Source organism: Triticum aestivum, chromosome 2B, assembly GCF_018294505.1.
Source record: "Triticum aestivum cultivar Chinese Spring chromosome 2B, IWGSC CS RefSeq v2.1, whole genome shotgun sequence".
In the NCBI taxonomy this organism is placed as follows: Eukaryota; Viridiplantae; Streptophyta; class Magnoliopsida; order Poales; family Poaceae; genus Triticum; species Triticum aestivum.
The window spans coordinates 297,488,229-297,495,869 of NC_057798.1; positions in this window are offsets into that span (position 1 = coordinate 297,488,229).

Below are 7,641 nucleotides of genomic sequence, written 5' to 3' on the forward strand. Positions count from 1 at the left end.
GCTCCACCAGGCCGGCTGCTGGCTGCCGACTTCCCGGCCGCCCCTGCCGACTGCTGGCCGCCGACTGCTCCCCCAGGCCGACTGCTGGCTGCCGACTGCCCGAAGTCAACTGCAGCCTGACGCGATCCCGAGTGATGACCGTACCCGGCACTGTTCACGTGTCACTCCAGCCATCATGTAAAGTGTCACTTGTCCCCTGGCACTATTTATGAAGTGACCCAGGGGACAAGCATGACACCCACCTTGCCTTGCCCATACCACTAGCTAGCTTACATACTAAGCTAGCCAAACTATATATAGCATCCATCCATCCATCCACCCAAGGGACACCACACACACGCATGAGCACCCACATGCTCTCACGGGCATACATGCCATAGGCTAGCCGGCCACAAGGCACACATGCCATGCATATACAAAGTCAGATGCCTATGGCACTGACCAATGATACAGCTCCAGGAGCACTCTGTACTAGATATATCAGATACACTCAGACATGCAGCAGTAGGAGTATTATCTCTCCGGAGAGCTCCGAAGCTGGGTAAACCACCGCGTGCTACTCGCATACCCGCTCCCGGGCCTATCAGCAGCAGTCTTGCCCTCACACGAAGCCACCTTGTGGCATATGTCATCTTGCACCCCCCGTGAGAATACCACGGCAATTGGCATATCCCTGTTTGAGTAGAATTTGAGTAGAACTATGGCAATGTATTATAGCTGCCGTAAATCAGCTATATTTGGAATGAGTTAATTCATGCGATTGTGACCATGTCATTACAGCCAATTTGTACCATGAATAATCAAACGGTTAGGAATATATGGATATTATCCTTATTTTACAGTAATCTATATACTACTACTAAATATGAGTGTGTATCAATGGCCATGTTAGTTTCCTCATTTTCATGATGTAGAAACATGCACCACACTGTTGGTTTCATCTAACCATACATTAGGGAAGTAAATGTGCATATGGAGAACTCTATATTTGGAAGTAGTGAAATCCTGCAATGCTTACCATGTGTACATACCTATATTCGCCCTTCAGCAATCAATGGCTAGAATAATATCCTCACAAAATTTTTGCCCACAGAACACGAGTATATAACAATGCATGGTATGTTAGTTACCTTGAAGAATTTGTTTGTGAGGACAGAACATGATTACATAACATGCGTGACATGGTAGTTTCCGGTGAAGAATCGATTGCGAGATAACATGAGTATAACCATGCATGGCACTTCTATATTGTCGAACCCAGTATACATTTCCCTGTATTTTCCTCCTAGTTCCAACAAGGACATATCAATGTTGTTTCTTGCATTATCCTACTCATACTCTGAACAATGCTGATCTTACATTAACAATGCATGTCCTTTTTGGTATGACGCAGTGTCCCTACAGTTATTGCCCTTTGTAATCACACCACCTTTGCCAAAAATAGGGAAGCATAACTAGTTCCTCGCTCGATCAGATGACGGCAAAAGACCGATGATCATTCGGACACATGAGCCGGAAAAGTTATATTGCAAAAACCCCATGGTATACAAGCACCGTGTAATACGTGAGTAACCGGACAGTGGCTGTTACGTCTATGAGCAGGATACCAACTTGTTGGGGCCTTTAGGATTTTTTATTTGGAGGCGGGTAACAGCCTTGGTTCACACTCTCTGTTTCTCGGACTCAATTATCCGATTAACCAGGAGATCACCATTGGCAAGGACCTTGATGGCAGAGAGGCTCTGTTTGCTATGGAAAACTGTGTCTACACGGTGAGCCCTAGGAGTTTGGGAGCAAACTCCCCTGATTGCAATGATACAGCCTGCAGCCAAAAGAAGGTGAGAATGACAAAGGCATCCGGATTAACTTTGATCCTTTGATGTCTCAATTACGACAGGCAGTGATGTGGTTCAAGCCTTCAGGTTGATAGGTAATTGGGCTGTTGCATCGAAAGGGTGGAGTACTGGTGTCTCCGGATCACTGGTCGTTGAAGCGGGGCTGCAAATTATGATGGTGTTGGATCATCTCTTCGAATGACTTTGTTAGCTTTGCTGCTGGTTCTGGATGGGTAGTTCTTTCTTTTGTTATGCATATTCCTTGTCATTTGGTCATCCTCGTCTATGTCACTCTTACTATGTAATAGTTGCTTCTGTTTAGAATGTCATTCTCGTCTGGATCACGAGAGTCTGAGTGCTGCAGATGGGTGCATTTTGGTGGTGTAGCAAGACTTCTTATGAACTATCAAGTCTTGCTGTTTATGTCAGTAGTAGTCACTAGTTAGTGTTCGAATGTTGTATATATCATTGTTTCGAACTGTTTATTGTCTCGAACTACTGGTGGCCTGAATGAGGGCATCACCATTCTCCAGTGTTCAGAGTATATCTCCTTTTTTCAAGTTATATAATTTGAGCTCAGTGTCTTTTCGATGATGTACACTTGTTTGGGCCAGTGAGGTGTCGTTGACTATGGACCGAGTAGTAACACAATGCCAAACAGGTCAATTATGACTCTCAGGCCGGGCTCTCAAAAGATCCTGAAAAAAAGGTCGGGCTCTACAAAAAAGAAAGAATAAGGACTCTTAGGCCGACATGTGGGCGCCACCGGTGTTTTCGTGCGCTTGCGCGCCGAGAGCATATTGGCCGTGCTCGAAATTCATGCTACCTTTTCATCCCCAATCTCCCGCCCCTCCCCCACCTCTGGAATCTCGATTCCTACTCCAGTTCCCCCAAATCCCCCTCCTATACTCCCTGTACTCAAGCGCACTATCATGTCGCCGGTCAATGCGGATCTCCGAGACGGAGATCCTGAGGTCCGTCCTGCCCTCGGTCGCTGCGTGCTATCGCTCAACAGTGGCATGGCGGCGCTTGACGACCAGTTTGCCGGCAAAGTGCTGATGGTAACCATCAACGGCGACCGGCCTCCCGCCTTGCCGGACGACCTTGTCAAAGCTCTTGGCATTGTGCACGGCATCCAAATAAGTGACTTGCTCGTCGAAGTCCGTCCGCCACCGGCTGATTTCTTCGTCAGCTTCCAGATAACTTTCGATTGCAGTCGTGTATTCAAATCTTCCCGGCGTTTGTTCTGCGATGGCGCGCTAGTGAGCTTTGATCAGTGGCACCCAGGATGGGGCACGATGCCCTCTGAGCTTGAGTTTTTAACAAAGCTTACCTTCCACGGCATGCCTCGACGTGCTTGGAACAGCGAGTCCATGAACGAGCTTATCAATGACCTTGGAGGTGAGCTCGTAAGTATGTTTGTTCCTCCAGACAGCTGGGCTTTGACGGTTATGGCATGGATGAACAAGTTGTCTACCATACCGAAGGTGATTGGTGTTGAGATACCGGTGCAGGAACCGGGGTTGTACTATTTGTCGCCACCAAGGCCACCATGGACCACGTTAGGGATGTACCTATATCAAGTGTTCGTGCATGTCGAAGAAGTGGTCAATCCATCAATCAAAGTACTGCCGCCGCCGCTGGTGCCAGGGTCCATCGACGACGTCCATTACAGGAGTCAACGTCAGACTTTCCCCGTGTTGCTCGGAACGATGGATGGCACAGGGCCTACTCCATCGCGCGGTGGAGGCCACTGCTTCTTTGGGAGAAGAGGCAGGGCTGGCTGCCTGGATGTGCTCTAATTTGAGGTAACAACTGAATCTTGTCAGATACTAGTTAATCCGAGCTATGGGTCTGAAGCACTGATATGCTAGTACATTTGATTGTGACCTGTTCTAATTTTGTACCTCCATTTTTTTAGAAAGGGTTGTACGTAAACTTAATGTGCTAGCATAACTTATTGTGTTGTTTGTCTATTTTCTTTGCACAACATTCAAGATATTTCCCCGTCATTTATAAAGACGATGAACCGTTATGTACGACTTTGTTGGTTTCAACATAGCCCTTCCCGTAGTGATCCACTGCTTCCATCCTAATTATGCCACCTGCGTGAAATTTTTGTATGCAAGTTTAGTGTGCTATGATGTTCTATATGATTGTGTCAACTATATAAGTTTTTATTGAGCATCAGCAATGCATATGGCTGAAAGATGTATTTACGAGCATCGACCGATGGGTCTCTCTCTCTCTCTATATCTATCTCTCTCACACACACACGCGCGCGCGCGCGCGCACACACACACGCACAAGTTGGACCCGTTGAATTATATATCTGCTCGTGACAGCTTTTAATTAGGTTCCACTGTAATCTAACTTTTTTCTTAAGTTATTAATTGAGCTCATTGACTTCAAAAAGTTGTACAGAAGCCTTGTTTGGGCCTTCCCGGCATCGCTGAATGTGGGCTGAGTAACCATGTTAGCCTGTACTGTACTACACATGCCTTTTTTAAAAAAATCACCAATGCAACTGGGCCGACAGTTGTACACAATATCTGAGTCAACTTGTTATTCTCCGCCCCACTGGGCTGCAAACTTTCCTAGGAGGTATGCATTAGGGTTACCAAGAAAATGGACTTTAAGAAATAATAAATGGGATGTAATTATAATAACTGGGCAGTTACTATGCACCAAACACGTAATTAGTTTGAAAAATATATTGTTTTTGGAATTTGAAAATTTTAATATCATTGCTTGTTGCGCACGCAATATTTCGTTGGATTTTAACGTAATACAACTTTATTTTGAAATTATATTTAACCTGACTGGAAATATCAGATAAAAATATTTCGGATCCCATCAAAATGTGGGAATTTTTTTTGAATTCTGTTTTGAGCGGTTGTTTGAAATTATTAATCATTGTCCTAGATAGAAGTTGGGATGTACTTTTAACAAACTGTAAATGGGCTGTAGAAAATTACACTAGAATTAAAAAATGGGTTGTACATTCTTACAAATCGCAAATGGGCTATATGTTCCCTGCCAAATCCGAGCTGTGGGCCTACTAAGGTGACGCGTACCAAGGGCTTTGTCAACTTAGTCAATATAAACGATTCTAGCAGCAGTGATCGTACGATGTCCATCCAACGACCGTAGTGCTTCTTCAACCTCTGGTCTTCTTGCTCCAGCCGCCCAAAGTAGTGCTGGTCGTGTCGCATGCTCCTGCCTCCCGTGGCCGGCTATGATGCCGCAGAGGCCTCACCGCCCCGTACTACTCCCACCGCTGGCCAGGCTATCCCTCTACTCAACCACACCCCCTGTTATTCTGCGGCGATGTCAGCCTCACACCGCAGCCGAACCAGTGAACCCTCGTACTCCTCTCCGCGCGGGCTTCCGCTGCTGCGTCTTCGCCGGCTCCGCGTCGTCCCCTTCCTAGGCCTCGCCGTCATCCAGACCACCGCCCTGGTGCTCTCGGCGCGGTGTGGTCAACATGGTCAACGACCGACTTCCATCAGAAGACTACTGTACATGGAGAGGCTGACAGCTGGGTCCAGGCGAACACAAGGAAGTGCCTCCTTATTACGCGCCAAATAATTATTCCTCCACCTGAGAGCAGGGACCCACCGGACGGGCCACCTTATTTCGTGAAAAAAACGTTTCCCGCCTGACTGCCGGGACCCACCGGATGGGCCAGCGTATTTCGTGAAAAAAACGTTCCCCCCACTGTCAGCTCGGACCCACCGGAAGTGCCTCCTTATTACGCACAAAAAATGAATACTCCCCCTGCTAGCTGGGACCCACCATGGTGGCAGGCTGACTTGTGGGCCTACTAAGTTGACTGGGACGGGGACCTTTGTCAACTTTAGTCAATATGAACGATTCTAGCTCCAATGACCGTACGATGTCCATCCAACGGCTGTAGTGCTTCTTCAACCTCTGGTCTTCTTGCTCCAGCCGCCCAAAGCAGCGCCGGTCGTGCCGCATGTTCCTGCCTCCCGTGGCCGGCTGTGCTGCCGCGGAAGGCTAACTGCCCCCTACTATTCCCACCACTGGCCAGGCTCTGCGGCAACGGCAGCCTCACATCGCAGCCGAACCAGTGAACCCTCGTACTCCTCTCCGCGCGGGCTTCCACTGCCGCGTCTTCCCCGGCTCCCTCTCGTCCCCTTCCTAGGCCTCGCCGTCGTCTACCGCCCTGGTGCTCTCGGTGCGGCGTGGTCAACGTGGTCAAGGAACGACTTCCATCAGACGTGGTCTATACGTGGAGAGCCTGACAGCTGGGTCCACGGCCGCGACAAGGAAGTGCCTCCTTATTACGCGGAAAATAATGATTCCTCCACCTGATAGCTGGGACCCACCGGACGGGCCACTGTATTTCGCGAAAAAAAAACGTTTCCTCCTGACTGCTAGGACTCAATAGCTATATCTTCGCACATAAGGAAGTGCGTCCGGGCAAAAAAAACGACTCGCCCCCTGACTACTGGGACCCACCAGCTACATCTTCGCACGCAAGGAAATGCGTCCGGGCAAAATAAGATTCGCCCCCCTGACTGTTGGGACCCACCAGCTACATCTTCGCACGCCAGGATGTGCGTCCGGGCAAAAAGAAAACAAAACGATTCACCCCCCCTGACTGCTGGGACCCACCAGCTACATCTTCGCAGGCAAGGAAGTGCCTGATAGTCGGAACCCACCTGGTCGAAGCATACATAGCATTGTCATTCTTGTCGTGAACATGTACGTACATACTGGTCGATGTAGAGGCACGCACGTGTCGTAGTAGAGGCGCGCACGTAGCATGTACACGTACGTACAACGGCCAGGGTGCAAGAAAGAAAATAAGGCCACGTATGTGTACATACGGGTGGGGTCTCGAATGCCTACTCGCGCATACGTACGGCCAGGGCTCGTGTACAAGGCTGGGTCGGGACGGAGAAATAGCATCGTCGTTGTGTTCATGGGGAGGCAACGGAATGCATCGTGTTAATGGGGAGGCAACGGAACGCGTGGGAACCAACCGGCTGGGTCGGAATGGAATGCTTGGACGGAACAGGCGATGGAAACAAGGCCTGGCGTACCGCACAACGTAGGAAACAGACCTCCTACGTTCGGAACGGGGTCCTGTTGATCGGGAGGGGTGTGGCGTACCGCAAAATGGAGGAAACGGACCTCCTATGGTCGAAACGGGGGTCCTGTTGATCGGGAGGGGTGTGGCTTACTGGAAAACGGACAAAACGGACCTCCTACGATCGAAACAGGGGTCCTATTGATCGGGAGGGGTGTGGCGTACCGCAAAACGGACGAAACGGACTTGTGTTGGAGCACTACGGTCGAAACGGCGGTCCTGTTCATCGGGAGGGCTGTGGCGTAATGTAAATGGGACTCCACGGGATACTGTTCATCTCCACCGTCGACCTCCTCCAGCCTCCACGGGCTACTGTCGACCTCCTCCAGCCTCCACAGGCTCCTGGTCATCCAGCCTCCACCGCACGGCTACTCCACCGGCTACTGTTCAACCACCCCTCCACGGGCACCCCTCCATCGTAGACTGTTCATCCAGCCCTCCACACCACGGGGTCCTATTCAACCACCCCTCCACGGGCACCCCTCCATCGTCTACTATTCATCCAGCCCTCCACCACATCATGGGGTCCTGTTCATCCAGACGCAACGCCACCGCTCACTGTTCATCCAAACCCCCCTGCAACACTCACTATTCATCCCAGAGGAAGCATCGATCGGCTTCAGTTAGCAGCAGTAGCGAAGGGATCGTTCGATCGGGTTAAGTTAACAGCAATCGATCGATCGCTCA